The following is a 27,846-nucleotide window of genomic DNA, read 5'->3' as shown; positions in this document are numbered from 1 at the left end:
ATAGCATGAAATAGCAATCTTTGTACAAAGTTTTAATATTGGGGAGACAGATTGGTCGAAAAAAAAGCAGACAGGCGCTGCTGAGATTCGAACTCAGGATCTCCTGTTTACTAGACAGGCGCTTTAACCAACTAAGCCACAGCACCTCTTTTGCATCTGATCTCCTGTCCTTCCTCATGTAATCATTTAGAAGTGAAATCCACTTTTTTTAAGGCTGGGCTTCTGTTGCAATATAACTTTACAAAATGTTTTCCAATTGACTGAAACTCCATTGCACAAAACGAGCATGTCATTAATCGTTGATTTAGAGTGGACTGCATTGCCCAGTGTGTGTATTGAGGAGCACATGTTCGCCTTTACTGGGGAGCAATTTTGCACTCATGAATGTGGCAAAACATTCAAATCCGTAAGTGGGTGAACATTAAAGTCCTAGATGCTGCAAATCTCTATATCTGGATACGGAATGACTGAAAAAAGTTATGTCTCCAGTGTCAAAATGTGTGTAATGCACTAGTAATTCATTTCCTTTATTGACCAGTGAGGTAGCCATGTATGGAGGTGCTGTCGAGTGAAAATCAAGTTTCAAATGGGCAGTGATCCCTGTGCCTGGATAGCTCAGTCGGTAGAGCATCAGACTTTTAATCTGAGGGTCCAGGGTTCAAGTCCCTGTTCAGGCGTACCTTTGCTTCTTTTACAAAAAATTAAGCAGGAAATATGAATTGCTCATTCTAATATGTGCTATTTCTGATGGCATCGCAACCTTGGGCAATATGACTCTAAGGTAGTGGAGTCCAGAGTTCTTGGATGCTTTACCAACATTTCAAGCCTCACTGTGCTTCTAAATAGCATGAAATAGCAATCTTTGTACAAAGTTTTAATATTGGGGAGACAGATTGGTCGAAAAAAAAGCAGACAGGCGCTGCTGAGATTCGAACTCAGGATCTCCTGTTTACTAGACAGGCGCTTTAACCAACTAAGCCACAGCACCCTTTTTGCATCTGGTCTCCTTTCCTTCCTCATGTAATCATTTAGAAGTGAAATCCACTTTTTTAAGGCTGGGCTTCTGTTGCAATATAACTTTTCAAAATGTTTTCCAATTGACTGAAACTCCATTGCACAAAACGAGCATGTCATTAATCGTCGATTTAGAGTGGACTGCATTGCCCAGTGTGTGCATTGAGGAGCACATGTTCGTCTTTACTGGGGAGCAAGTTTGCACTCATGAATGTGGCAAAACATTCAAATCCGTAAGTGGGTGAACATTAAAGTCCTAGATGCTGCAAATCTCAATATCTGGATACGGAATGACTGAAAAAAGTTATGTCTCCAGTGTCAAAATGTGTGTAATGCACTAGTAATTCATTTCCTTTATTGACCAGTGAGGTAGCCATGTATGGAGGTGCTGTAGAGTGAAAATCAAGTTTCAAATGGGCAGTGATCCCTGTGCCTGGATAGCTCAGTCGGTAGAGCATCAGACTTTTAATCTGAGGGTCCAGGGTTCAAGTCCCAGTTCAGGCGTATCTTTGCTTCTTTTACAAAAAATTTAGCAGGAAATATGAATTGCTCATTCTAATATGTGCTATTTCTGATGGCATCGCAACCTTGGGCAATATGACTCTAAGGTAGTGGAGTCCAGAATTCTTGGATGCTTTGCCAACATTTCAAGCCTGACTGTGCTTCTAAATAGCATGAAATAACAATCTTTGTACAAAGTTTTAATATTGGGGAGACAGATTGGTCGAAAAAAAAGCAGACAGGCGCTGCTGAGATTCGAACTCAGGATCTCCTGTTTACTAGACAGGCGCTTTAACCAACTAAGCCGCAGCACCTTTTTTGCATCTGAACTCCTTTCCTTCCTCATGTAATCATTTAGAAGTGAAATCCACTTTTTTAAGGCTGGGCTTCTGTTGCAATACAACTTTTCAAAATGTTTTCCAATTGACTGAAACTCCATTGCACAAAACGAGCATGTCATTAATCGTCGATTTAGAGTGGACTGCATTGCCCAGTGTGTGCATTGAGGAGCACATGTTCGTCTTTACTGGGGAGCAAGTTTGCACTCATGAATGTGGCAAAACATTCAAATCCGTAAGTGGGTGAACATTAAAGTCCTAGATGCTGCAAATCTCTATATCTGGATACGGAATGAAGGAAAAAAGTTATGTCTCCAGTGTCAAAATGTGTGTAATGCACTAGTAATTCATTTCCTTTATTGACCAGTGAGGTAGCCATGTATGGAGGTGCTGTAGAGTGAAAATCAAGTTTCAAAGTGGTAGTGATCCCTGTGCCTGGATAGCTCAGTCGGTAGAGCATCAGACTTTTAATCTGAGGGTCCAGGGTTCAAGTCCCTGTTCAGGCGTATCTTTGCTTCTTTTACAAAAAATTTAGCAGGAAATATGAATTGCTCATTCTAATATGTGCTATTTCTGATGGCATCGCAACCTTGGGCAATATGACTCTAAGGTAGTGGAGTCCAGAATTCTTGGATGCTTTGCCAACATTTCAAGCCTGACTGTGCTTCTAAATAGCATGAAATAGCAATCTTTGTACAAAGTTTTAATATTGGGGAGACAGATTGGTCGAAAAAAAAGCAGACAGGCGCTGCTGAGATTCGAACTCAGGATCTCCTGTTTACTAGACAGGCGCTTTAACCAACTAAGCCACAGCACCTTTTTTGCATCTGGTCTCCTTTCCTTCCTCATGTAATCATTTAGAAGTGAAATCCACTTTTTTAAGGCTGGGCTTCTGTTGCAATATAACTTTTCAAAATGTTTTCCAATTGACTGAAACTCCATTGCACAAAATGAGCATGTCATTAATCATCGATTTAGAGTGGACTGCATTGCCCAGTGTGTGCATTGAGGAGCACATGTTCGTCTTTACTGGGGAGCAAGTTTGCACTCATGAATGTGGCAAAACATTCAAATCCGTAAGTGGGTGAACATTAAAGTCCTAGATGCTGCAAATCTCTATATCTGGATACGGAATGACTGAAAAAGGTTATGTCTCCAGTGTCAAAATGTGTGTAATGCACTAGTAATTCATTTCCTTTATTGCCCAGTGAGGTAGCCATGTATGGAGGTGCTGTAGAGTGAAAATCAAGTTTCAAATGGGCAGTGATCCCTGTGCCTGGATAGCTCAGTCGGTAGAGCATCAGACTTTTAATCTGAGGGTCCAGGGTTCAAGTCCCTGTTCAGGCGTACCTTTGCTTCTTTTACAAAAAATTAAGCAGGAAATATGAATTGCTCATTCTAATATGTGCTATTTCTGATGGCATCGCAACCTTGGGCAATATGACTCTAAGGTAGTGGAGTCCAGAATTCTTGGATGCTTTGCCAACATTTCAAGCCTGACTGTGCTTCTAAATAGCATGAAATAACAATCTTTGTACAAAGTTTTAATATTGGGGAGACAGATTGGTCGAAAAAAAAGCAGACAGGCGCTGCTGAGATTCGAACTCAGGATCTCCTGTTTACTAGACAGGCGCTTTAACCAACTAAGCCGCAGCACCTTTTTTGCATCTGAACTCCTTTCCTTCCTCATGTAATCATTTAGAAGTGAAATCCACTTTTTTAAGGCTGGGCTTCTGTTGCAATACAACTTTTCAAAATGTTTTCCAATTGACTGAAACTCCATTGCACAAAACGAGCATGTCATTAATCGTCGATTTAGAGTGGACTGCATTGCCCAGTGTGTGCATTGAGGAGCACATGTTCGTCTTTACTGGGGAGCAAGTTTGCACTCATGAATGTGGCAAAACATTCAAATCCGTAAGTGGGTGAACATTAAAGTCCTAGATGCTGCAAATCTCTATATCTGGATACGTAATGAAGGAAAAAAGTTATGTCTCCAGTGTCAAAATGTGTGTAATGCACTAGTAATTCATTTCCTTTATTGACCAGTGAGGTAGCCATGTATGGAGGTGCTGTAGAGTGAAAATCAAGTTTCAAAGTGGTAGTGATCCCTGTGCCTGGATAGCTCAGTCGGTAGAGCATCAGACTTTTAATCTGAGGGTCCAGGGTTCAAGTCCCTGTTCAGGCGTACCTTTGCTTCTTTTACAAAAAATTAAGCAGGAAATATGAATTGCTCATTCTAATATGTGCTATTTCTGATGGCATCGCAACCTTGGGCAATATGACTCTAAGGTAGTGGAGTCCAGAGTTCTTGGATGCTTTGCCAACATTTCAAGCCTGACTGTGCTTCTAAATAGCATGAAATAGCAATCTTTGTACAAAGTTTTAATATTGGGGAGACAGATTGGTCGAAAAAAAAGCAGACAGGCGCTGCTGAGATTCGAACTCAGGATCTCCTGTTTACTAGACAGGCGCTTTAACCAACTAAGCCACAGCACCTTTTTTGCATCTGGTCTCCTTTCCTTCCTCATGTAATCATTTAGAAGTGAAATCCACTTTTTTAAGGCTGGGCTTCTGTTGCAATATAACTTTTCAAAATGTTTTCCAATTGACTGAAACTCCATTGCACAAAATGAGCATGTCATTAATCGTCGATTTAGAGTGGACTGCATTGCCCAGTGTGTGCATTGAGGAGCACATGTTTGTCTTTACTGGGGAGCAAGTTTGCACTCATGAATGTGGCAAAACATTCAAATCCGTAAGTGGGTGAACATTAAAGTCCTAGATGCTGCAAATCTCTATATCTGGATACGGAATGACTGAAAAAAGTTATGTCTCCAGTGTCAAAATGTGTGTAATGCACTAGTAATTCATTTCCTTTATTGACCAGTGAGGTAGCCATGTATGGAGGTGCTGTAGAGTGAAAATCAAGTTGCAAGTGGCAGTGATCCATCTGCCTGGATAGCTCAGTCGGTAGAGCATCAGACTTTTAATCTGAGGGTCCAGGGTTCAAGTCCCTGTTCAGGCGTACCTTTGCTTCTTTTAAAAAAAAATAAGCAGGAAATATGAATTGCTCATTCTAATATGTGCTATTTCTGATGGCATCGCAACCTTGGGCAATATGACTCTAAGGTAGTGGAGTCCAGAGTTCTTGGATGCTTTGCCAACATTTCAAGCCTGACTGTGCTTCTAAATAGCATGAAACAGCAATCTTTGTACAAAGTTTTAATATTGGGGAGACAGATTGGTCGAAAAAAAAGCAGACAGGCGCTGTTGAGATTCGAACTCAGGATCTCCTGTTTACTAGACAGGCGCTTTAACCAACTAAGCCACAGCACCTTTTTTGCATCTGGTCTCCTTTCCTTCCTCATGTAATCATTTAGAAGTGAAATCCACTTTTTTAAGGCTGGGCTTCTGTTGCAATATAACTTTTCAAAATGTTTTCCAATTGACTGAAACTCCATTGCACAAAACGAGCATGTCATTAATCGTCGATTTAGAGTGGACTGCATTGCCCAGTGTGTGCATTGAGGAGCACATGTTCGTCTTTACTGGGGAGCAAGTTTGCACTCATGAATGTGGCAAAACATTCAAATCCGTAAGTGGGTGAACATTAAAGTCCTAGATGCTGCAAATCTCTATATCTGGATACGGAATGACTGAAAAAAGTTATGTCTCCAGTGTCAAAATGTGTGTAATGCACTAGTAATTCATTTCCTTTATTGACCAGTGAGGTAGCCATGTATGGAGGTGCTGTAGAGTGAAAATCAAGTTTCAAATGGGCAGTGATCCCTGTGCCTGGATAGCTCAGTCGGTAGAGCATCAGACTTTTAATCTGAGGGTCCAGGGTTCAAGTCCCTGTTCAGGTGTATCTTTGCTTCTTTTACAAAAAATTTAGCAGGAAATATCAATTGCTCATTCTAATATGTGCTATTTCTGATGGCATCGCAACCTTGGGCAATATGACTCTAAGGTAGTGGAGTCCAGAATTCTTGGATGCTTTGCCAACATTTCAAGCCTGACTGTGCTTCTAAATAGCATGAAATAACAATCTTTGTACAAAGTTTTAATATTGGGGAGACAGATTGGTCGAAAAAAAAGCAGACAGGCGCTGCTGAGATTCGAACTCAGGATCTCCTGTTTACTAGACAGGCGCTTTAACCAACTAAGCCACAGCACCTCTTTTGCATCTGGTCTCCTTTCCTTCCTCATGTAATCATTTAGAAGTGAAATCCACTTTTTTTAAGGCTAGGCTTCTGTTGCAATATAACTTTGCAAAATGTTTTCCAATTGACTGAAACTCCATTGCACAAAACGAGCATGTCATTAATCGTCGATTTAGAGTGGACTGCATTGCCCAGTGTGTGCATTGAGGAGCACATGTTCGTCTTTACTGGGGAGCAAGTTTGCACTCATGAATGTGGCAAAACATTCAAATCCGTAAGTGGGTGAACATTAAAGTCCTAGATGCTGCAAATCTCTATATCTGGATACGGAATGACTGAAAAAAGTTATGTCTCCAGTGTCAAAATGTGTGTAATGCACTAGTAATTCATTTCCTTTATTGACCAGTGAGGTAGCCATGTATGGAGGTGCTGTAGAGTGAAAATCAAGTTTCAAATGGGCAGTGATCCTTGTGCCTGGATAGCTCAGTCGGTAGAGCATCAGACTTTTAATCTGAGGGTCCAGGGTTCAAGTCCCTGTTCAGGCGTACCTTTGCTTCTTTTACAAAAAATTAAGCAGGAAATATGAATTGCTCATTCTAATATGTGCTATTTCTGATGGCATCGCAACCTTGGGCAATATGACTCTAAGGTAGTAGAGTCCAGAGTTCTTGGATGCTTTGCCAACATTTCAAGCCTGACTGTGCTTCTAAATAGCATGAAACAGCAATCTTTGTACAAAGTTTTAATATTGGGGAGACAGATTGGTCGAAAAAAAAGCAGACAGGCGCTGCTGAGATTCGAACTCAGGATCTCCTGTTTACTAGACAGGCGCTTTAACCAACTAAGCCACAGCACCTTTTTTGCATCTGGTCTCCTTTCCTTCCTCATGTAATCATTTAGAAGTGAAATCCACTTTTTTAAGGCTGGGCTTCTGTTGCAATATAACTTTTCAAAATGTTTTCCAATTGACTGAAACTCCATTGCACAAAACGAGCATGTCATTAATCGTCGATTTAGAGTGGACTGCATTGCCCAGTGTGTGCATTGAGGAGCACATGTTCGTCTTTACTGGGGAGCAAGTTTGCACTCATGAATGTGGCAAAACATTCAAATCCGTAAGTGGGTGAACATTAAAGTCCTAGATGCTGCAAATCTCTATATCTGGATACGGAATGACTGAAAAAAGTTATGTCTCCAGTGTCAAAATGTGTGTAATGCACTAGTAATTCATTTCCTTTATTGACCAGTGAGGTAGCCATGTATGGAGGTGCTGTAGAGTGAAAATCAAGTTTCAAATGGGCAGCGATCCCTGTGCCTGGATAGCTCAGTCGGTAGAGCATCAGACTTTTAATCTGAGGGTCCAGGGTTCAAGTCCCTGTATATAACTTTTCAAAATGTTTTCCAATTGACTGAAACTCCATTGCACAAAACGAGCATGTCATTAATCGTCGATTTAGAGTGGACTGCATTGCCCAGTGTGTGCATTGAGGAGCACATGTTCGTCTTTACTGGGGAGCAAGTTTGCACTCATGAATGTGGCAAAACATTCAAATCCGTAAGTGGGTGAACATTAAAGTCCTAGATGCTGCAAATCTCTATATCTGGATACGGAATGACTGAAAAAAGTTATGTCTCCAGCACATGTTCGTCTTTACTGGGGAGCAAGTTTGCACTCATGAATGTGGCAAAACATTCAAATCCGTAAGTGGGTGAACATTAAAGTCCTAGATGCTGCAAATCTCAATATCTGGATACGGAATGACTGAAAAAAGTTATGTCTCCAGTGTCAAAATGTGTGTAATGCACTAGTAATTCATTTCCTTTATTGACCAGTGAGGTAGCCATGTATGGAGGTGCTGTAGAGTGAAAATCAAGTTTCAAATGGGCAGTGATCCCTGTGCCTGGATAGCTCAGTCGGTAGAGCATCAGACTTTTAATCTGAGGGTCCAGGGTTCAAGTCCCTGTTCAGGCGTATCTTTGCTTCTTTTACAAAAAATTTAGCAGGAAATATGAATTGCTCATTCTAATATGTGCTATTTCTGATGGCATCGCAACCTTGGGCAATATGACTCTAAGGTAGTGGAGTCCAGAATTCTTGGATGCTTTGCCAACATTTCAAGCCTGACTGTGCTTCTAAATAGCATGAAATAGCAATCTTTGTACAAAGTTTTAATATTGGGGAGACAGATTGGTCGAAAAAAAAGCAGACAGGCGCTGCTGAGATTCGAACTCAGGATCTCCTGTTTACTAGACAGGCGCTTTAACCAACTAAGCCACAGCCCCTTTTTTGCATCTGGTCTCCTTTCCTTCCTCATGTAATCATTTAGAAGTGAAATCCACTTTTTTAAGGCTGGGCTTCTGTTGCAATATAACTTTTCAAAATGTTTTCCAATTGACTGAAACTCCATTGCACAAAACGAGCATGTCATTAATCGTCGATTTAGAGTGGACTGCATTGCCCAGTGTGTGCATTGAGGAGCACATGTTCGTCTGTACTGGGGAGCAAGTTTGCACTCATGAATGTGGCAAAACATTCAAATCCGTAAGTGGGTGAACATTAAAGTCCTAGATGCTGCAAATCTCTATATCTGGATACGGAATGACTGAAAAAGGTTATGTCTCCAGTGTCAAAATGTGTGTAATGCACTAGTAATTCATTTCCTTTATTGCCCAGTGAGGTAGCCATGTATGGAGGTGCTGTAGAGTGAAAATCAAGTTTCAAATGGGCAGTGATCCCTGTGCCTGGATAGCTCAGTCGGTAGAGCATCAGACTTTTAATCTGAGGGTCCAGGGTTCAAGTCCCTGTTCAGGCGTACCTTTGCTTCTTTTACAAAAAATTAAGCAGGAAATATGAATTGCTCATTCTAATATGTGCTATTTCTGATGGCATCGCAACCTTGGGCAATATGACTCTAAGGTAGTGGAGTCCAGAATTCTTGGATGCTTTGCCAACATTTCAAGCCTGACTGTGCTTCTAAATAGCATGAAATAACAATCTTTGTACAAAGTTTTAATATTGGGGAGACAGATTGGTCGAAAAAAAAAGCAGACAGGCGCTGCTGAGATTCGAACTCAGGATCTCCTGTTTACTAGACAGGCGCTTTAACCAACTAAGCCGCAGCACCTTTTTTGCATCTGAACTCCTTTCCTTCCTCATGTAATCATTTAGAAGTGAAATCCACTTTTTTAAGGCTGGGCTTCTGTTGCAATACAACTTTTCAAAATGTTTTCCAATTGACTGAAACTCCATTGCACAAAACGAGCATGTCATTAATCGTCGATTTAGAGTGGACTGCATTGCCCAGTGTGTGCATTGAGGAGCACATGTTCGTCTTTACTGGGGAGCAAGTTTGCACTCATGAATGTGGCAAAACATTCAAATCCGTAAGTGGGTGAACATTAAAGTCCTAGATGCTGCAAATCTCTATATCTGGATATGGAATGAAGGAAAAAAGTTATGTCTCCAGTGTCAAAATGTGTGTAATGCACTAGTAATTCATTTCCTTTATTGACCAGTGAGGTAGCCATGTATGGAGGTGCTGTAGAGTGAAAATCAAGTTTCAAAGTGGTAGTGATCCCTGTGCCTGGATAGCTCAGTCGGTAGAGCATCAGACTTTTAATCTGAGGGTCCAGGGTTCAAGTCCCTGTTCAGGCGTACCTTTGCTTCTTTTACAAAAAATTAAGCAGGAAATATGAATTGCTCATTCTAATATGTGCTATTTCTGATGGCATCGCAACCTTGGGCAATATGACTCTAAGGTAGTGGAGTCCAGAGTTCTTGGATGCTTTGCCAACATTTCAAGCCTGACTGTGCTTCTAAATAGCATGAAATAGCAATCTTTGTACAAAGTTTTAATATTGGGGAGACAGATTGGTCGAAAAAAAAGCAGACAGGCGCTGCTGAGATTCGAACTCAGGGTCTCCTGTTTACTAGACAGGCGCTTTAACCAACTAAGCCACAGCACCTTTTTTGCATCTGGTCTCCTTTCCTTCCTCATGTAATCATTTAGAAGTGAAATCCACTTTTTTAAGGCTGGGCTTCTGTTGCAATATAACTTTTCAAAATGTTTTCCAATTGACTGAAACTCCATTGCACAAAATGAGCATGTCATTAATCATCGATTTAGAGTGGACTGCATTGCCCAGTGTGTGCATTGAGGAGCACATGTTTGTCTTTACTGGGGAGCAAGTTTGCACTCATGAATGTGGCAAAACATTCAAATCCGTAAGTGGGTGAACATTAAAGTCCTAGATGCTGCAAATCTCTATATCTGGATACGGAATGACTGAAAAAAGTTATGTCTCCAGTGTCAAAATGTGTGTAATGCACTAGTAATTCATTTCCTTTATTGACCAGTGAGGTAGCCATGTATGGAGGTGCTGTAGAGTGAAAATCAAGTTGCAAGTGGCAGTGATGCATCTGCCTGGATAGCTCAGTCGGTAGAGCATCAGACTTTTAATCTGAGGGTCCAGGGTTCAAGTCCCTGTTCAGGCGTACCTTTGCTTCTTTTAAAAAAAAATAAGCAGGAAATATGAATTGCTCATTCTAATATGTGCTATTTCTGATGGCATCGCAACCTTGGGCAATAGGACTCTAAGGTAGTGGAGTCCAGAGTTCTTGGATGCTTTGCCAACATTTCAAGCCTGACTGTGCTTCTAAATAACATGAAACAGCAATCTTTGTACAAAGTTTTAATATTGGGGAGACAGATTGGTCGAAAAAAAAGCAGACAGGCGCTGTTGAGATTCGAACTCAGGATCTCCTGTTTACTAGAGGCGCTTTAACCAACTAAGCCACAGCACCTTTTTTGCATCTGGTCTCCTTTCCTTCCTCATGTAATCATTTAGAAGTGAAATCCACTTTTTTAAGGCTGGGCTTCTGTTGCAATATAACTTTTCAAAATGTTTTCCAATTGACTGAAACTCCATTGCACAAAACGAGCATGTCATTAATCGTCGATTTAGAGTGGACTGCATTGCCCAGTGTGTGCATTGAGGAGCACATGTTCGTCTTTACTGGGGAGCAAGTTTGCACTCATGAATGTGGCAAAACATTCAAATCCGTAAGTGGGTGAACATTAAAGTCCTAGATGCTGCAAATCTCTATATCTGGATACGGAATGACTGAAAAAAGTTATGTCTCCAGTGTCAAAATGTGTGTAATGCACTAGTAATTCATTTCCTTTATTGACCAGTGAGGTAGCCATGTATGGAGGTGCTGTAGAGTGAAAATCAAGTTTCAAATGGGCAGTGATCCCTGTGCCTGGATAGCTCAGTCGGTAGAGCATCAGACTTTTAATCTGAGGGTCCAGGGTTCAAGTCCCTGTTCAGGTGTATCTTTGCTTCTTTTACAAAAAATTTAGCAGGAAATATCAATTGCTCATTCTAATATGTGCTATTTCTGATGGCATCGCAACCTTGGGCAATATGACTCTAAGGTAGTGGAGTCCAGAATTCTTGGATGCTTTGCCAACATTTCAAGCCTGACTGTGCTTCTAAATAGCATGAAATAACAATCTTTGTACAAAGTTTTAATATTGGGGAGACAGATTGGTCGAAAAAAAAGCAGACAGGCGCTGCTGAGATTCGAACTCAGGATCTCCTGTTTACTAGACAGGCGCTTTAACCAACTAAGCCACAGCACCTCTTTTGCATCTGGTCTCCTTTCCTTCCTCATGTAATCATTTAGAAGTGAAATCCACTTTTTTTAAGGCTAGGCTTCTGTTGCAATATAACTTTACAAAATGTTTTCCAATTGACTGAAACTCCATTGCACAAAACGAGCATGTCATTAATCGTCGATTTAGAGTGGACTGCATTGCCCAGTGTGTGCATTGAGGAGCACATGTTCGTCTTTACTGGGGAGCAAGTTTGCACTCATGAATGTGGCAAAACATTCAAATCCGTAAGTGGGTGAACATTAAAGTCCTAGATGCTGCAAATCTCTATATCTGGATACGGAATGACTGAAAAAAGTTATGTCTCCAGTGTCAAAATGTGTGTAATGCACTAGTAATTCATTTCCTTTATTGACCAGTGAGGTAGCCATGTATGGAGGTGCTGTAGAGTGAAAATCAAGTTTCAAATGGGTAGTGATCCTTGTGCCTGGATAGCTCAGTTGGTAGAGCATCAGACTTTTAATCTGAGGGTCCAGGGTTCAAGTCCCTGTTCAGGCGTATCTTTTCTTCTTTTACAAAAAATTTAGCAGGAAATATGAATTGCTCATTCTAATATGTGCTATTTCTGATGGCATCGCAACCTTGGGCAATATGACTCTAAGGTAGTGGAGTCCAGAATTCTTGGATGCTTTGCCAACATTTCAAGCCTGACTGTGCTTCTAAATAGCATGAAATAGCAATCTTTGTACAAAGTTTTAATATTGGGGAGACAGATTGGTCGAAAAAAAAGCAGACAGGCGCTGCTGAGATTCGAACTCAGGATCTCCTGTTTACTAGACAGGCGCTTTACCCAAATAAGCCACAGCACCTTTTTTGCATCTGGTCTCCTTTCCTTCCTCATGTAATCATTTAGAAGTGAAATCCACTTTTTTAAGGCTGGGCTTCTGTTGCAATATAACTTTTCAAAATGTTTTCCAATTGACTGAAACTCCATTGCACAAAACGAGCATGTCATTAATCGTCGATTTAGAGTGGACTGCATTGCCCAGTGTGTGCATTGAGGAGCACATGTACGTCTTTACTGGTGAGCAAGTTTGCACTCATGAATGTGGCAAAACATTCAAATGCGTGGGGTGGATGACCATTAAAGTCCTACATGCTGCAAATCTCTATATCTGGATACGGAATGACTGAAAAAAGTTATGTCTCCAGTGTCAAAATGTGTGTAATGCACTAGTAATTCATTTCCTTTATTGACCAGTGAGGTAGCCATGTGTGGAGGTGCTGTAGAGTGAAAATCAAGTTTCAAATGGCAGTGAACCCTGTGCCTGGATAGCTCAGTCGGTAGAGCATCAGACTTTTAATCTGAGGGTCCAGGGTTCAAGTCCCTGTTCAGGCGTACCTTGGCTTCTTTTACAAAAAATTAAGCAGGAAATATGAATTGCTCATTCTAATATGTGCTATTTCTGATGGCATCGCAACCTTGGGCAATATGACTCTAAGGTAGTGGAGTCCAGAGTTCTTGGATGCTTTGCCAACATTTCAAGCCTGACTGTGCTTCTAAATAGCATGAAATAGCAATCTTTGTACAAAGTTTTAATATTGGGGAGACAGATTGGTCGAAAAAAAAGCAGACAGGTGCTGCTGAGATTCGAACTCAGGATCTCCTGTTTACTAGACAGGCGCTTTAACCAACTAAGCCGCAGCACCTTTTTTGCATCTGGTCTCCTTTCCTTCCTCATGTAATCATTTAGAAGTGAAATCCACTTTTTTAAGGCTGGGCTTCTGTTGCAATATAACTTTTCAAAATGTTTTCCAATTGACTGAAACTCCATTGCACAAAACGAGCATGTCATTAATCGTCGATTTAGAGTGGACTGCATTGCCCAGTGTGTGCATTGAGGAGCACATGTTCGTCTTTACTGGGGAGCAAGTTTGCACTCATGAATGTGGCAAAACATTCAAATCCGTAAGTGGGTGAACATTAAAGTCCTAGATGCTGCAAATCTCTATATCTGGATACGGAATGACTGAAAAAAGTTATGTCTCCAGTGTCAAAATGTGTGTAATGCACTAGTAATTCATTTCCTTTATTGACCAGTGAGGTAGCCATGTATGGAGGTGCTGTAGAGTGAAAATCAAGTTTCAAATTGGTAGTGATCCCTGTGCCTGGATAGCTCAGTTGGTAGAGCATCAGACTTTTAATCTGAGGGTCCAGGGTTCAAGTCCCTGTTCAGGCGTACCTTTGCTTCTTTTACAAAAAATTAAGCAGGAAATATGAATTGCTCATTCTAATATGTGCTATTTCTGATGGCATCGCAACCTTGGGCAATATGACTCTAAGGTAGTGGAGTCCAGAGTTCTTGGATGCTTTGCCAACATTTCAAGCCTGACTGTGCTTCTAAATAGCATGAAATAGCAATCTTTATACAAAGTTTTAATATTGGGGAGACAGATTGGTCGAAAAAAAAGCAGACAGGCGCTGCTGAGATTCGAACTCAGGATCTCCTGTTTACTAGACAGGCGCTTTAACCAACTAAGCCACAGCACCTTTTTTGCATCTGGTCTCCTTTCCTTCCTCATGTAATCATTTAGAAGTGAAATCCACTTTTTTAAGGCTGGGCTTCTGTTGCAATATAACTTTTCAAAATGTTTTCCAATTGACTGAAACTCCATTGCACAAAACGAGCATGTCATTAATCGTCGATTTAGAGTGGACTGCATTGCCCAGTGTGTGCATTGAGGAGCACATGTTCGTCTTTACTGGGGAGCAAGTTTGCACTCATGAATGTGGCAAAACATTCAAATCCGTAAGTGGGTGAACATTAAAGTCCTAGATGCTGCAAATCTCTATATCTGGATACGGAATGACTGAAAAAAGTTATGTCTCCAGTGTCAAAATGTGTGTAATGCACTAGTAATTAATTTCCTTTATTGACCAGTGAGGTAGCCATGTATGGAGGTGCTGTAGAGTGAAAATCAAGTTTCAAATGGGCAGTGATCCCTGTGCCTGGATAGCTCAGTCGGTAGAGCATCAGACTTTTAATCTGAGGGTCCAGGGTTCAAGTCACTGTTCAGGCGTACCTTTGCTTCTTTTACAAAAAATTAAGCAGGAAATATGAATTGCTCATTCTAATATGTGCTATTTCTGATGGCATCGCAACCTTGGGCAATATGACTCTAAGGTAGGGGAGTCCAGAGTTCTTGGAGGCTTTGCCAACATTTCAAGCCTGACTGTGCTTCTAAATAGCATGAAATAGCAATCTTTGTACAAAGTTTTAACATTGGGGAGACAGATTGGTCGAAAAAAAAAGCAGACAGGCGCTGCTGAGATTCAAACTCAGGATCTCCTGTTTACTAGACAGGCGCTTTAACCAACTAAGCCACAGCACCTTTTTTGCATCTGGTCTCCTTTCCTTCCTCATGTAATCATTTAGAAGTGAAATCCACTTTTTTAAGGCTGGGCTTCTGTTGCAATATAACTTTTCAAAATGTTTTCCAATTGACTGAAACTCCATTGCACAAAACGAGCATGTCATTAATCGTCGATTTAGAGTGGACTGCATTGCCCAGTGTGTGCATTGAGGAGCACATGTTCGTCTTTACTGGGGAGCAAGTTTGCACTCATGAATGTGGCAAAACATTCAAATCCGTAAGTGGGTGAACATTAAAGTCCTAGATGCTGCAAATCTCTATATCTGGATACGGAATGACTGAAAAAAGTTATGTCTCCAGTGTCAAAATGTGTGTAATGCACTAGTAATTAATTTCCTTTATTGACCAGTGAGGTAGCCATGTATGGAGGTGCTGTAGAGTGAAAATCAAGTTTCAAATGGGCAGTGATCCTTGTGCCTGGATAGCTCAGTCGGTAGAGCATCAGACTTTTAATCTGAGGGTCCAGGGTTCAAGTCACTGTTCAGGCGTACCTTTGCTTCTTTTACAAAAAATTAAGCAGGAAATATGAATTGCTCATTCTAATATGTGCTATTTCTGATGGCATCGCAACCTTGGGCAATATGACTCTAAGGTAGTGGAGTCCAGAGTTCTTGGAGGCTTTGCCAACATTTCAAGCCTGACTGTGCTTCTAAATAGCATGAAATAGCAATCTTTGTACAAAGTTTTAACATTGGGGAGACAGATTGGTCGAAAAAAAAGCAGACAGGCGCTGCTGAGATTCGAACTCAGGATCTCCTGTTTACTAGACAGGCGCTTTAACCAACTAAGCCACAGCACCTTTTTTGCATCTGGTCTCCTTTCCTTCCTCATGTAATCATTTAGAAGTGAAATCCACTTTTTTTAAGGCTAGGCTTCTGTAGCAATATAACTTTTCAAAATGTTTTCCAATTGACTGAAACTCCATTGCACAAAACGAGCATGTCATTAATCGTCGATTTAGAGTGGACTGCATTGCCCAGTGTGTGCATTGAGGAGCACATGTTCGTCTTTACTGGGGAGCAAGTTTGCACCCATGAATGTGGCAAAACATTCAAATCCGTAAGTGGGTGACCATTAAAGTCCTACATGCTGCAAATCTCTATATCTGGATACGGAATGACTGAAAAAAGTTATGTCTCCAGTGTCAAAATGTGTGTAATGCACTAGTAATTCATTTCCTTTATTGCCCAGTGAGGTAGCCATGTATGGAGGTGCTGTAGAGTGAAAATCAAGTTTCAAATGGGCAGTGATCCCTGTGCCTGGATAGCTCAGTCGGTAGAGCATCAGACTTTTAATCTGAGGGTCCAGGGTTCAAGTCCCTGTTCAGGCGTACCTTTGCTTCTTTTACAATAAATTAAGCAGGAAATATGAATTGCTCATTCTAATATTTGCTATTTCTGATGGCATCGCAACCTTGGGCAATATGACTCTAAGGTAGTGGAGACCAGAGTTCTTGGGTGCTTTGCCAACATTTCAAGCCTGACTGTGCTTCTAAATAGCATGAAATAGCAATCTTTGTACAAAGTTTTAATATTGGGGAGACAGATTGGTCGAAAAAAAAAGCAGAGAGGCGCTGCTGAGATTCGAACTCAGGATCTCCTTTTTACTAGACAGGCGCTTTAACCAACTAAGCCACAGCACCTTTTTTGCATCTGGTCTCCTTTCCTTCCTCATGTAATCATTTAGAAGTGAAATCCACTTTTTTTTAAGGCTGGGCTTCTGTTGCAATATAACTTTTCAAAATGTTTTCCAATTGACTGAAACTCCATTGCACAAAACGAGCATGTCATTAATCGTCGATTTAGAGTGGACTGCATTGCCCAGTGTGTGCATTGAGGAGCACATGTTCGTCTTTAATGGGGAGCAAGTTTGCACTCATGAATGTGGCAAAACATTCAAATCCGTAAGTGGGTGAACATTAAAGTCCTAGATGCTGCAAATCTCTATATCTGGATACGGAATGACTGAAAAAAGTTATGTCTCCAGTGTCAAAATGTGTGTAATGCACTAGTAATTCATTTCCTTTATTGACCAGTGAGGTAGCCATGTATGGAGGTGCTGTAGAGTGAAAATCAAGTTTCAAATGGGCAGTGATCCCTGTGCCTGGATAGCTCAGTTGGTAGAGCATCAGACTTTTAATCTGAGGGTCCAGGGTTCAAGTCCCTGTTCAGGTGTACCTTTGCTTCTTTTACAAAAAATTAAGCAGGAAATATGAATTGCTCATTCTAATATGTGCTATTTCTGATGGCATCGCAACCTTGGGCAATATGACTCTAAGGTAGTGGAGTCCAGAGTTCTTGGATGCTTTGCCAACATTTCAAGCCTGACTGTGCTTCTAAATAGCATGAAATAGCAATCTTTGTACAAAGTTTTAATATTGGGGAGACAGATTGGTCGAAAAAAAAGCAGACAGGCGCTGCTGAAATTCGAACTCAGGATCTCCTGTTTACTAGACAGGCGCTTTAACCAACTAAGCCGCAGCACCTTTTTTGCATCTGGTCTCCTTTCCTTCCTCATGTAATCATTTAGAAGTGAAATCCACTTTTTTAAGGCTGGGCTTCTGTTGCAATATAACTTTTCAAAATGTTTTCCAATTGACTGAAACTCCATTGCACAAAACGAGCATGTCATTAATCGTCGATTTAGAGTGGACTGCATTGCCCAGTGTGTGCATTGAGGAGCACATGTTCGTCTTTACTGGGGAGCAAGTTTGCACTCATGAATGTGGCAAAACATTCAAATCCGTAAGTGGGTGAACATTAAAGTCCTAGATGCTGCAAATCTCTATATCTGGATACGGAATGACTGAAAAAAGTTATGTCTCCAGTGTCAAAATGTGTGTAATGCACTAGTAATTCATTTCCTTTATTGACCAGTGAGGTAGCCATGTATGGAGGTGCTGTAGAGTGAAAATCAAGTTTCAAATTGGTAGTGATCCCTGTGCCTGGATAGCTCAGTTGGTAGAGCATCAGACTTTTAATCTGAGGGTCCAGGGTTCAAGTCCCTGTTCAGGCGTACCTTTGCTTCTTTTACAAAAAATTAAGCAGGAAATATGAATTGCTCATTCTAATATGTGCTATTTCTGATGGCATCGCAACCTTGGGCAATATGACTCTAAGGTAGTGGAGTCCAGAGTTCTTGGATGCTTTGCCAACATTTCAAGCCTGACTGTGCTTCTAAATAGCATGAAATAGCAATCTTTATACAAAGTTTTAATATTGGGGAGACAGATTGGTCGAAAAAAAAGCAGACAGGCGCTGCTGAGATTCGAACTCAGGATCTCCTGTTTACTAGACAGGCGCTTTAACCAACTAAGCCACAGCACCTTTTTTGCATCTGGTCTCCTTTCCTTCCTCATGTAATCATTTAGAAGTGAAATCCACTTTTTTAAGGCTGGGCTTCTGTTGCAATATAACTTTTCAAAATGTTTTCCAATTGACTGAAACTCCATTGCACAAAACGAGCATGTCATTAATCGTCGATTTAGAGTGGACTGCATTGCCCAGTGTGTGCATTGAGGAGCACATGTTCGTCTTTACTGGGGAGCAAGTTTGCACTCATGAATGTGGCAAAACATTCAAATCCGTAAGTGGGTGAACATTAAAGTCCTAGATGCTGCAAATCTCTATATCTGGATACGGAATGACTGAAAAAGGTTATGTCTCCATTGTCAAAATGTGTGTAATGCACTAGTAATTAATTTCCTTTATTGACCAGTGAGGTAGCCATGTATAGAGGTGCTGTAGAGTGAAAATCAAGTTTCAAATGGGCAGTGATCCCTGTGCCTGGATAGCTCAGTCGGTAGAGCATCAGACTTTTAATCTGAGGGTCCAGGGTTCAAGTCCCTGTTCAGGCGTACCTTTGCTTCTTTTACAAAAAATTAAGCAGGAAATATGAATTGCTCATTCTAATATGTGCTATTTCTGATGGCATCGCAACCTTGGGCAATATGACTCTAAGGTAGTGGAGTCCAGAGTTCTTGGATGCTTTGCCAACATTTCAAGCCTGACTGTGCTTCTAAATAGCATGAAATAGCAATCTTTGTACAAAGTTTTAATATTGGGGAGACAGATTGGTCGAAAAAAAAGCAGACAGGCGCTGCTGAGATTCGAACTCAGGATCTCCTGTTTACTAGATAGGCGCTTTAACCAACTAAGCCGCAGCACCTTTTTTGCATCTGGTCTCCTTTCCTTCCTCATGTAATCATTTAGAAGTGAAATCCACTTTTTTAAGGCTGGGCTTCTGTTGCAATATAACTTTTCAAAATGTTTTCCAATTGACTGAAACTCCATTGCACAAAACGAGCATGTCATTAATCGTCGATTTAGAGTGGACTGCATTGCCCAGTGTGTGCATTGAGGAGCACATGTTCGTCTTTACTGGGGAGCAAGTTTGCACTCATGAATGTGGCAAAACATTCAAATCCGTAAGTGGGTGAACATTAAAGTCCTAGATGCTGCAAATCTCTATATCTGGATACGGAATGACTGAAAAAAGTTATGTCTCCAGTGTCAAAATGTGTGTAATGCACTAGTAATTAATTTCCTTTATTGACCAGTGAGGTAGCCATATATGGAGGTGCTGTAGAGTGAAAATCAAGTTTCAAATAGGCAGTGATCCTTGTGCCTGGATAGCTCAGTTGGTAGAGCATCAGACTTTTAATCTGAGGGTCCAGGGTTCAAGTCACTGTTCAGGCGTACCTTTGCTTCTTTTACAAAAAAATTAAGCAGGAAATATGAATCGCTCATTCTAATATGTGCTATTTCTGATGGCATCGCAACCTTGGGCAATATGACTCTAAGGTAGTGGAGTCCAGAGTTCTTGGAGGCTTTGCCAACATTTCAAGCCTGACTGTGCTTCTAAATAGCATGAAATAGCAATCTTTGTACAAAGTTTTAACATTGGGGAGACAGATTGGTCGAAAAAAAAGCAGACAGGCGCTGCTGAGATTCAAACTCAGGACCTCCTGTTTACTAGACAGGCGCTTTAACCAACTAAGCCACAGCACCTTTTTTGCATCTGGTCTCCTTTCCTTCCTCATGTAATCATTTAGAAGTGAAATCCACTTTTTTTAAGGCTAGGCTTCTGTTGCAATATAACTTTTCAAAATGTTTTCCAATTGACTGAAACTCCATTGCACAAAACGAGCATGTCATTAATCGTCGATTTAGAGTGGACTGCATTGCCCAGTGTGTGCATTGAGGAGCACATGTTCGTCTTTACTGGGGAGCAAGTTTGCACTCATGAATGTGGCAAAACATTCAAATCCGTAAGTGGGTGACCATTAAAGTCCTACATGCTGCAAATCTCTATATCTGGATACGGAATGACTGAAAAAAGTTATGTCTCCAGTGTCAAAATGTGTGTAATGCACTAGTAATTCATTTCCTTTATTGACCAGTGAGGTAGCCATGTATGGAGGTGCTGTAGAGTGAAAATCAAGTTTCAAATGGGCAGTGATCCCTGTGCCTGGATAGCTCAGTCGGTAGAGCATCAGACTTTTAATCTGAGGGTCCAGGGTTCAAGTCCCTGTTCAGGCGTACCTTTGCTTCTTTTACAAAAAATTAAGCAGGAAATATGAATTGCTCATTCTAATATGTGCTATTTCTGATGGCATCGCAACCTTGGGCAATATGACTCTAAGGTAGTGGAGTCCAGAGTTCTTGGATGCTTTGCCAACATTTCAAGCCTGACTGTGCTTCTAAATAGCATGAAATAGCAATCTTTTTACAAAGTTTTAATATTGGGGAGACAGATTGGTCGAAAAAAAAGCAGACAGGCGCTGGTGAGATTCGAACTCAGGATCTCCTGTTTACTAGACAGGCGCTTTAACCAACTAAGCCACAGCACCTTTTTTGCATCTGGTCTCCTTTCCTTCCTCATGTAATCATTTAGAAGTGAAATCCACTTTTTTAAGGCTGGGCTTCTGTTGCAATATAACTTTTCAAAATGTTTTCCAATTGACTGAAACTCCATTGCACAAAACGAGCATGTCAGTAATCGACGATTTAGAGTGGACTGCATTGCCCAGTGTGTGCATTGAGGAGCACATGTACGTCTTTACTGGTGAGCAAGTTTGCACTCATGAATGCGGCAAAACATTCAAATGCGTGGGCTGGATGACCATTAAAGTCCTACATGCTGCAAATCTCTATATCTGGATACGGAATGACTGAAAAAAGTTATGTCTCCAGTGTCAAAATGTGTGTAATGCACTAGTAATTCATTTCCTTTATTGACCAGTGAGGTAGCCATGTATGGAGGTGCTGTAGAGTGAAAATCAAGTTTCAAATTGGTAGTGATCCCTGTGCCTGGATAGCTCAGTCGGTAGAGCATCAGACTTTTAATCTGAGGGTCCAGGGTTCAAGTCCCTGTTCAGGCGTACCTTTGCTTCTTTTACAAAAAATTAAGCAGGAAATATGAATTGCTCATTCTAATATGTGCTATTTCTGATGGCATCGCAACCTTGGGCAATATGACTCTAAGGTAGTGGAGTCCAGAGTTCTTGGATGCTTTGCCAACATTTCAAGCCTGACTGTGCTTCTAAATAGCATGAAATAGCAATCTTTGTACAAAGTTTTAATATTGGGGAGACAGATTGGTCGAAAAAAAAGCAGACAGGCGCTGCTGAGATTCGAACTCGGGATCTCCTGTTTACTAGACAGGCGCTTTAACCAACTAAGCCACAGCACCTTTTTTGCATCTGGTCTCCTTTCCTTTCTCATGTAATCATTTAGAAGTGAAATCCACTTTTTTTTAAGGCTGGGCTTCTGTTGCAATATAACTTTTCAAAATGTTTTCCAATTGACTGAAACTCCATTGCACAAAACGAGCATGTCATTAATCGTCGATTTAGAGTGGACTGCATTGCCCAGTGTGTGCATTGAGGAGCACATGTTCGTCTTTACTGGGGAGCAAGTTTGCACTCATGAATGTGGCAAAACATTCAAATCCGTAAGTGGGTGAACATTAAAGTCCTAGATGCTGCAAATCTCTATATCTGGATACGAATGACTGAAAAAAGTTATGTCTCCAGTGTCAAAATGTGTGTAATGCACTAGTAATTCATTTCCTTTATTGACCAGTGAGGTAGCCATGTATGGAGGTGCTGTAGAGTGAAAATCAAGTTTCAAATGGGCAGTGATCCCTGTGCCTGGATAGCTCAGTCGGTAGAGCATCAGACTTTTAATCTGAGGGTCCAGGGTTCAAGTCCCTGTTCAGGCGTACCTTTGCTTCTTTTACAAAAAATTAAGCAGGAAATATGAATTGCTCATTCTAATATGTGCTATTTCTGATGGCATCGCAACCTTGGGCAATATGACTCTAAGGTAGTGGAGTCCAGAGTTCTTGGATGCTTTGCCAACATTTCAAGCCTGACTGTGCTTCTAAATAGCATGAAATAGCAATCTTTGTACAAAGTTTTAATATTGGGGAGACAGATTGGTCGAAAAAAAAGCAGACAGGCGCTGCTGAGATTCAAACTCAGGATCTCCTGTTTACTAGACAGGCGCTTTAACCAACTAAGCCACAGCACCTTTTTTGCATCTGGTCTCCTTTCCTTCCTCATGTAATCATTTAGAAGTGAAATCCACTTTTTTAAGGCTGGGCTTCTGTTGCAATATAACTTTTCAAAATGTTTTCCAATTGACTGAAACTCCATTGCACAAAACGAGCATGTCATTAATCGTCGATTTAGAGTGGACTGCATTGCCCAGTGTGTGCATTGAGGAGCACATGTTCGTCTTTACTGGGGAGCAAGTTTGCACTCATGAATGTGGCAAAACATTCAAATCCGTAAGTGGGTGAACATTAAAGTCCTAGATGCTGCAAATCTCTATATCTGGATACGGAATGACTGAAAAAAGTTATGTCTCCAGTGTCAAAATGTGTGTAATGCACTAGTAATTAATTTCCTTTATTGACCAGTGAGGTAGCCATGTATGGAGGTGCTGTAGAGTGAAAATCAAGTTTCAAATGGGCAGTGATCCCTGTGCCTGGATAGCTCAGTCGGTAGAGCATCAGACTTTTAATCTGAGGGTCCAGGGTTCAAGTCACTGTTCAGGCGTACCTTTGCTTCTTTTACAAAAAATTAAGCAGGAAATATGAATTGCTCATTCTAATATGTGCTATTTCTGATGGCATCGCAACCTTGGGCAATATGACTCTAAGGTAGTGGAGTCCAGAGTTCTTGGAGGCTTTGCCAACATTTCAAGCCTGACTGTGCTTCTAAATAGCATGAAATAGCAATCTTTGTACAAAGTTTTAACATTGGGGAGACAGATTGGTCGAAAAAAAAAGCAGACAGGCGCTGCTGAGATTCAAACTCAGGATCTCCTGTTTACTAGACAGGCGCTTTAACCAACTAAGCCACAGCACCTTTTTTGCATCTGGTCTCCTTTCCTTCCTCATGTAATCATTTAGAAGTGAAATCCACTTTTTTAAGGCTGGGCTTCTGTTGCAATATAACTTTTCAAAATGTTTTCCAATTGACTGAAACTCCATTGCACAAAACGAGCATGTCATTAATCGTCGATTTAGAGTGGACTGCATTGCCCAGTGTGTGCATTGAGGAGCACATGTTCGTCTTTACTGGGGAGCAAGTTTGCACTCATGAATGTGGCAAAACATTCAAATCCGTAAGTGGGTGAACATTAAAGTCCTAGATGCTGCAAATCTCTATATCTGGATACGGAATGACTGAAAAAAGTTATGTCTCCAGTGTCAAAATGTGTGTAATGCACTAGTAATTAATTTCCTTTATTGACCAGTGAGGTAGCCATGTATGGAGGTGCTGTAGAGTGAAAATCAAGTTTCAAATGGGCAGTGATCCTTGTGCCTGGATAGCTCAGTCGGTAGAGCATCAGACTTTTAATCTGAGGGTCCAGGGTTCAAGTCACTGTTCAGGCGTACCTTTGCTTCTTTTACAAAAAATTAAGCAGGAAATATGAATTGCTCATTCTAATATGTGCTATTTCTGATGGCATCGCAACCTTGGGCAATATGACTCTAAGGTAGTGGAGTCCAGAGTTCTTGGAGGCTTTGCCAACATTTCAAGCCTGACTGTGCTTCTAAATAGCATGAAATAGCAATCTTTGTACAAAGTTTTAACATTGGGGAGACAGATTGGTCGAAAAAAAAGCAGACAGGCGCTGCTGAGATTCGAACTCAAGATCTCCTGTTTACTAGACAGGCGCTTTAACCAACTAAGCCACAGCACCTTTTTTGCATCTGGTCTCCTTTCCTTCCTCATGTAATCATTTAGAAGTGAAATCCACTTTTTTTAAGGCTAGGCTTCTGTAGCAATATAACTTTTCAAAATGTTTTCCAATTGACTGAAACTCCATTGCACAAAACGAGCATGTCATTAATCGTCGATTTAGAGTGGACTGCATTGCCCAGTGTGTGCATTGAGGAGCACATGTTCGTCTTTACTGGGGAGCAAGTTTGCACCCATGAATGTGGCAAAACATTCAAATCCGTAAGTGGGTGACCATTAAAGTCCTACATGCTGCAAATCTCTATATCTGGATACGGAATGACTGAAAAAAGTTATGTCTCCAGTGTCAAAATGTGTGTAATGCACTAGTAATTCATTTCCTTTATTGCCCAGTGAGGTAGCCATGTATGGAGGTGCTGTAGAGTGAAAATCAAGTTTCAAATGGGCAGTGATCCCTGTGCCTGGATAGCTCAGTCGGTAGAGCATCAGACTTTTAATCTGAGGGTCCAGGGTTCAAGTCTCTGTTCAGGCGTACCTTTGCTTCTTTTACAATAAATTAAGCAGGAAATATGAATTGCTCATTCTAATATTTGCTATTTCTGATGGCATCGCAACCTTGGGCAATATGACTCTAAGGTAGTGGAGACCAGAGTTCTTGGGTGCTTTGCCAACATTTCAAGCCTGACTGTGCTTCTAAATAGCATGAAATAGCAATCTTTGTACAAAGTTTTAATATTGGGGAGACAGATTGGTCGAAAAAAAAAGCAGAGAGGCGCTGCTGAGATTCGAACTCAGGATCTCCTTTTTACTAGACAGGCGCTTTAACCAACTAAGCCACAGCACCTTTTTTGCATCTGGTCTCCTTTCCTTCCTCATGTAATCATTTAGAAGTGAAATCCACTTTTTTTTAAGGCTGGGCTTCTGTTGCAATATAACTTTTCAAAATGTTTTCCAATTGACTGAAACTCCATTGCACAAAACGAGCATGTCATTAATCGTCGATTTAGAGTGGACTGCATTGCCCAGTGTGTGCATTGAGGAGCACATGTTCGTCTTTAATGGGGAGCAAGTTTGCACTCATGAATGTGGCAAAACATTCAAATCCGTAAGTGGGTGAACATTAAAGTCCTAGATGCTGCAAATCTCTATATCTGGATACGGAATGACTGAAAAAAGTTATGTCTCCAGTGTCAAAATGTGTGTAATGCACTAGTAATTCATTTCCTTTATTGACCAGTGAGGTAGCCATGTATGGAGGTGCTGTAGAGTGAAAATCAAGTTTCAAATGGGCAGTGATCCCTGTGCCTGGATAGCTCAGTTGGTAGAGCATCAGACTTTTAATCTGAGGGTCCAGGGTTCAAGTCCCTGTTCAGGTGTACCTTTGCTTCTTTTACAAAAAATTAAGCAGGAAATATGAATTGCTCATTCTAATATGTGCTATTTCTGATGGCATCGCAACCTTGGGCAATATGACTCTAAGGTAGTGGAGTCCAGAGTTCTTGGATGCTTTGCCAACATTTCAAGCCTGACTGTGCTTCTAAATAGCATGAAATAGCAATCTTTGTACAAAGTTTTAATATTGGGGAGACAGATTGGTCGAAAAAAAAGCAGACAGGCGCTGCTGAGATTCGAACTCAGGATCTCCTGTTTACTAGACAGGCGCTTTAACCAATTAAGCCACAGCACCTTTTTTGCATCTGGTCTCCTTTCCTTCCTCATGTAATCATTTAGAAGTGAAATCCACTTTTTTAAGGCTGGGCTTCTGTTGCAATATAACTTTTCAAAATGTTTTCCAATTGACTGAAACTCCATTGCACAAAACGAGCATGTCATTAATCGTCGATTTGGAGTGGACTGCATTGCCCAGTGTGTGCATGGGAGCAAGTTTGCACTCATGAATGTGGCAAAACATTCAAATCCGTAAGTGGGTGAACATTAAAGTCCTAGATGCTGCAAATCTCTATATCTGGATACGGAATGACTGAAAAAAGTTATGTCTCCAGTGTCAAAATGTGTGTAATGCACTAGTAATTCATTTCCTTTATTGCCCAGTGAGGTAGCCATGTATGGAGGTGCTGTAGAGTGAAAATCAAGTTTCAAATGGGCAGTGATCCCTGTGCCTGGATAGCTCAGTCGGTAGAGCATCAGACTTTTAATCTGAGGGTCCAGGGTTCAAGTCCCTGTTCAGGCGTACCTTTGCTTCTTTTACAAAAAATTAAGCAGGAAATATGAATTGCTCATTCTAATATGTGCTATTTCTGATGGCATCGCAACCTTGGGCAATATGACTCTAAGGTAGTGGAGTCCAGAGTTCTTGGATGCTTTGCCAACATTTCAAGCCTGACTGTGCTTCTAAATAGCATGAAATAGCAATCTTTGTACAAAGTTTTAATATTGGGGAGACAGATTGGTCGAAAAAAAAGCAGACAGGCGCTGCTGAGATTCAAACTCAGGATCTCCTGTTTACTAGACAGGCGCTTTAACCAACTAAGCCGCAGCACCTTTTTTGCATCTGGTCTCCTTTCCTTCCTCATGTAATCATTTAGAAGTGAAATCCACTTTTTTAAGGCTGGGCTTCTGTTGCAATATAACTTTTCAAAATGTTTTCCAATTGACTGAAACTCCATTGCACAAAACGAGCATGTCATTAATCGTCGATTTAGAGTGGACTGCATTGCCCAGTGTGTGCATTGAGGAGCACATGTTCGTCTTTACTGGGGAGCAAGTTTGCACTCATGAATGTGGCAAAACATTCAAATCCGTAAGTGGGTGAACATTAAAGTCCTAGATGCTGCAAATCTCTATATCTGGATACGGAATGACTGAAAAAAGTTATGTCTCCAGTGTCAAAATGTGTGTAATGCACTAGTAATTCATTTCCTTTATTGACCAGTGAGGTAGCCATGTATGGAGGTGCTGTAGAGTGAAAATCAAGTTTCAAATGGGCAGTGACCCCTGTGCCTGGATAGCTCAGTCGGTAGAGCATCAGACTTTTAATCTGAGGGTCCAGGGTTCAAGTCCCTGTTCAGGCGTACCTTTGCTTCTTTTACAAAAAATTAAGCAGGAAATATGAATTGCTCATTCTAATATGTGCTATTTCTGATGGCATCGCAACCTTGGGCAATATGACTCTAAGGTAGTGGAGTCCAGAGTTCTTGGATGCTTTGCCAACATTTCAAGCCTGACTGTGCTTCTAAATAGCATGAAATAGCAATCTTTGTACAAAGTTTTAATATTGGGGAGACAGATTGGTCGAAAAAAAAGCAGACAGGCGCTGCTGAGATTCGAACTCAGGATCTCCTGTTTACTAGACAGGCGCTTTAACCAACTAAGCCACAGCACCTTTTTTGCATCTGGTCTCCTTTCCTTCCTCATGTAATCATTTAGAAGTGAAATCCACTTTTTTTAAGGCTAGGCTTCTGTTGCAATATAACTTTTCAAAATGTTTTCCAATTGACTGAAACTCCATTGCACAAAACGAGCATGTCATTAATCGTCGATTTAGAGTGGACTGCATTGCCCAGTGTGTGCATTGAGGAGCACATGTTCGTCTTTAC

At 40.9% G+C, this 27,846-nt stretch overlaps 21 non-coding genes across 21 annotated transcripts; all 21 read left to right on the top strand.

The window, feature by feature from the left end:
* The first annotated feature begins 604 nt into the window (after positions 1-604).
* Positions 605-677, top strand: TRNAK-UUU (transfer RNA lysine (anticodon UUU)). The gene has a single exon. It is a non-coding gene; the product is annotated as a tRNA-Lys (tRNA).
* A 1,609-nt stretch (positions 678-2,286) lies between these two features.
* TRNAK-UUU (transfer RNA lysine (anticodon UUU)) lies at positions 2,287-2,359 on the top strand. Its single transcript has one exon. It is a non-coding gene; the product is annotated as a tRNA-Lys (tRNA).
* Positions 2,360-3,127: 768 nt separating this feature from the next.
* On the top strand, positions 3,128-3,200 carry TRNAK-UUU (transfer RNA lysine (anticodon UUU)). The gene has a single exon. It is a non-coding gene; the product is annotated as a tRNA-Lys (tRNA).
* Positions 3,201-3,968: 768 nt separating this feature from the next.
* Positions 3,969-4,041, top strand: TRNAK-UUU (transfer RNA lysine (anticodon UUU)). Its single transcript has one exon. It is a non-coding gene; the product is annotated as a tRNA-Lys (tRNA).
* Positions 4,042-4,808: 767 nt separating this feature from the next.
* Positions 4,809-4,881, top strand: TRNAK-UUU (transfer RNA lysine (anticodon UUU)). Its single transcript has one exon. It is a non-coding gene; the product is annotated as a tRNA-Lys (tRNA).
* A 1,610-nt stretch (positions 4,882-6,491) lies between these two features.
* Positions 6,492-6,564, top strand: TRNAK-UUU (transfer RNA lysine (anticodon UUU)). Its single transcript has one exon. It is a non-coding gene; the product is annotated as a tRNA-Lys (tRNA).
* Positions 6,565-7,918: 1,354 nt separating this feature from the next.
* TRNAK-UUU (transfer RNA lysine (anticodon UUU)) lies at positions 7,919-7,991 on the top strand. The gene has a single exon. It is a non-coding gene; the product is annotated as a tRNA-Lys (tRNA).
* A 768-nt stretch (positions 7,992-8,759) lies between these two features.
* TRNAK-UUU (transfer RNA lysine (anticodon UUU)) lies at positions 8,760-8,832 on the top strand. Its single transcript has one exon. It is a non-coding gene; the product is annotated as a tRNA-Lys (tRNA).
* A 769-nt stretch (positions 8,833-9,601) lies between these two features.
* On the top strand, positions 9,602-9,674 carry TRNAK-UUU (transfer RNA lysine (anticodon UUU)). The gene has a single exon. It is a non-coding gene; the product is annotated as a tRNA-Lys (tRNA).
* A 767-nt stretch (positions 9,675-10,441) lies between these two features.
* TRNAK-UUU (transfer RNA lysine (anticodon UUU)) lies at positions 10,442-10,514 on the top strand. Its single transcript has one exon. It is a non-coding gene; the product is annotated as a tRNA-Lys (tRNA).
* A 1,608-nt stretch (positions 10,515-12,122) lies between these two features.
* On the top strand, positions 12,123-12,195 carry TRNAK-UUU (transfer RNA lysine (anticodon UUU)). The gene has a single exon. It is a non-coding gene; the product is annotated as a tRNA-Lys (tRNA).
* Positions 12,196-12,963: 768 nt separating this feature from the next.
* TRNAK-UUU (transfer RNA lysine (anticodon UUU)) lies at positions 12,964-13,036 on the top strand. Its single transcript has one exon. It is a non-coding gene; the product is annotated as a tRNA-Lys (tRNA).
* Positions 13,037-13,804: 768 nt separating this feature from the next.
* Positions 13,805-13,877, top strand: TRNAK-UUU (transfer RNA lysine (anticodon UUU)). Its single transcript has one exon. It is a non-coding gene; the product is annotated as a tRNA-Lys (tRNA).
* Positions 13,878-16,329: 2,452 nt separating this feature from the next.
* TRNAK-UUU (transfer RNA lysine (anticodon UUU)) lies at positions 16,330-16,402 on the top strand. Its single transcript has one exon. It is a non-coding gene; the product is annotated as a tRNA-Lys (tRNA).
* Positions 16,403-18,014: 1,612 nt separating this feature from the next.
* Positions 18,015-18,087, top strand: TRNAK-UUU (transfer RNA lysine (anticodon UUU)). Its single transcript has one exon. It is a non-coding gene; the product is annotated as a tRNA-Lys (tRNA).
* A 768-nt stretch (positions 18,088-18,855) lies between these two features.
* On the top strand, positions 18,856-18,928 carry TRNAK-UUU (transfer RNA lysine (anticodon UUU)). The gene has a single exon. It is a non-coding gene; the product is annotated as a tRNA-Lys (tRNA).
* Positions 18,929-20,539: 1,611 nt separating this feature from the next.
* Positions 20,540-20,612, top strand: TRNAK-UUU (transfer RNA lysine (anticodon UUU)). The gene has a single exon. It is a non-coding gene; the product is annotated as a tRNA-Lys (tRNA).
* A 769-nt stretch (positions 20,613-21,381) lies between these two features.
* TRNAK-UUU (transfer RNA lysine (anticodon UUU)) lies at positions 21,382-21,454 on the top strand. Its single transcript has one exon. It is a non-coding gene; the product is annotated as a tRNA-Lys (tRNA).
* Positions 21,455-22,223: 769 nt separating this feature from the next.
* On the top strand, positions 22,224-22,296 carry TRNAK-UUU (transfer RNA lysine (anticodon UUU)). The gene has a single exon. It is a non-coding gene; the product is annotated as a tRNA-Lys (tRNA).
* Positions 22,297-26,407: 4,111 nt separating this feature from the next.
* Positions 26,408-26,480, top strand: TRNAK-UUU (transfer RNA lysine (anticodon UUU)). The gene has a single exon. It is a non-coding gene; the product is annotated as a tRNA-Lys (tRNA).
* Positions 26,481-27,248: 768 nt separating this feature from the next.
* On the top strand, positions 27,249-27,321 carry TRNAK-UUU (transfer RNA lysine (anticodon UUU)). Its single transcript has one exon. It is a non-coding gene; the product is annotated as a tRNA-Lys (tRNA).
* Positions 27,322-27,846: the final 525 nt, after the last annotated feature.

The sequence above is a fragment of the Ambystoma mexicanum genome, unplaced genomic scaffold (genome assembly GCF_040938575.1).
Source record: "Ambystoma mexicanum isolate Mex_15411 unplaced genomic scaffold, UKY_AmexF1_1 Mex_scaf1, whole genome shotgun sequence".
NCBI classification, from domain to species: Eukaryota; Metazoa; Chordata; class Amphibia; order Caudata; family Ambystomatidae; genus Ambystoma; species Ambystoma mexicanum.
The sequence above is the reverse complement of the archived record's forward strand: the minus strand, read 5'-3'. Positions and strand labels throughout refer to the sequence as shown.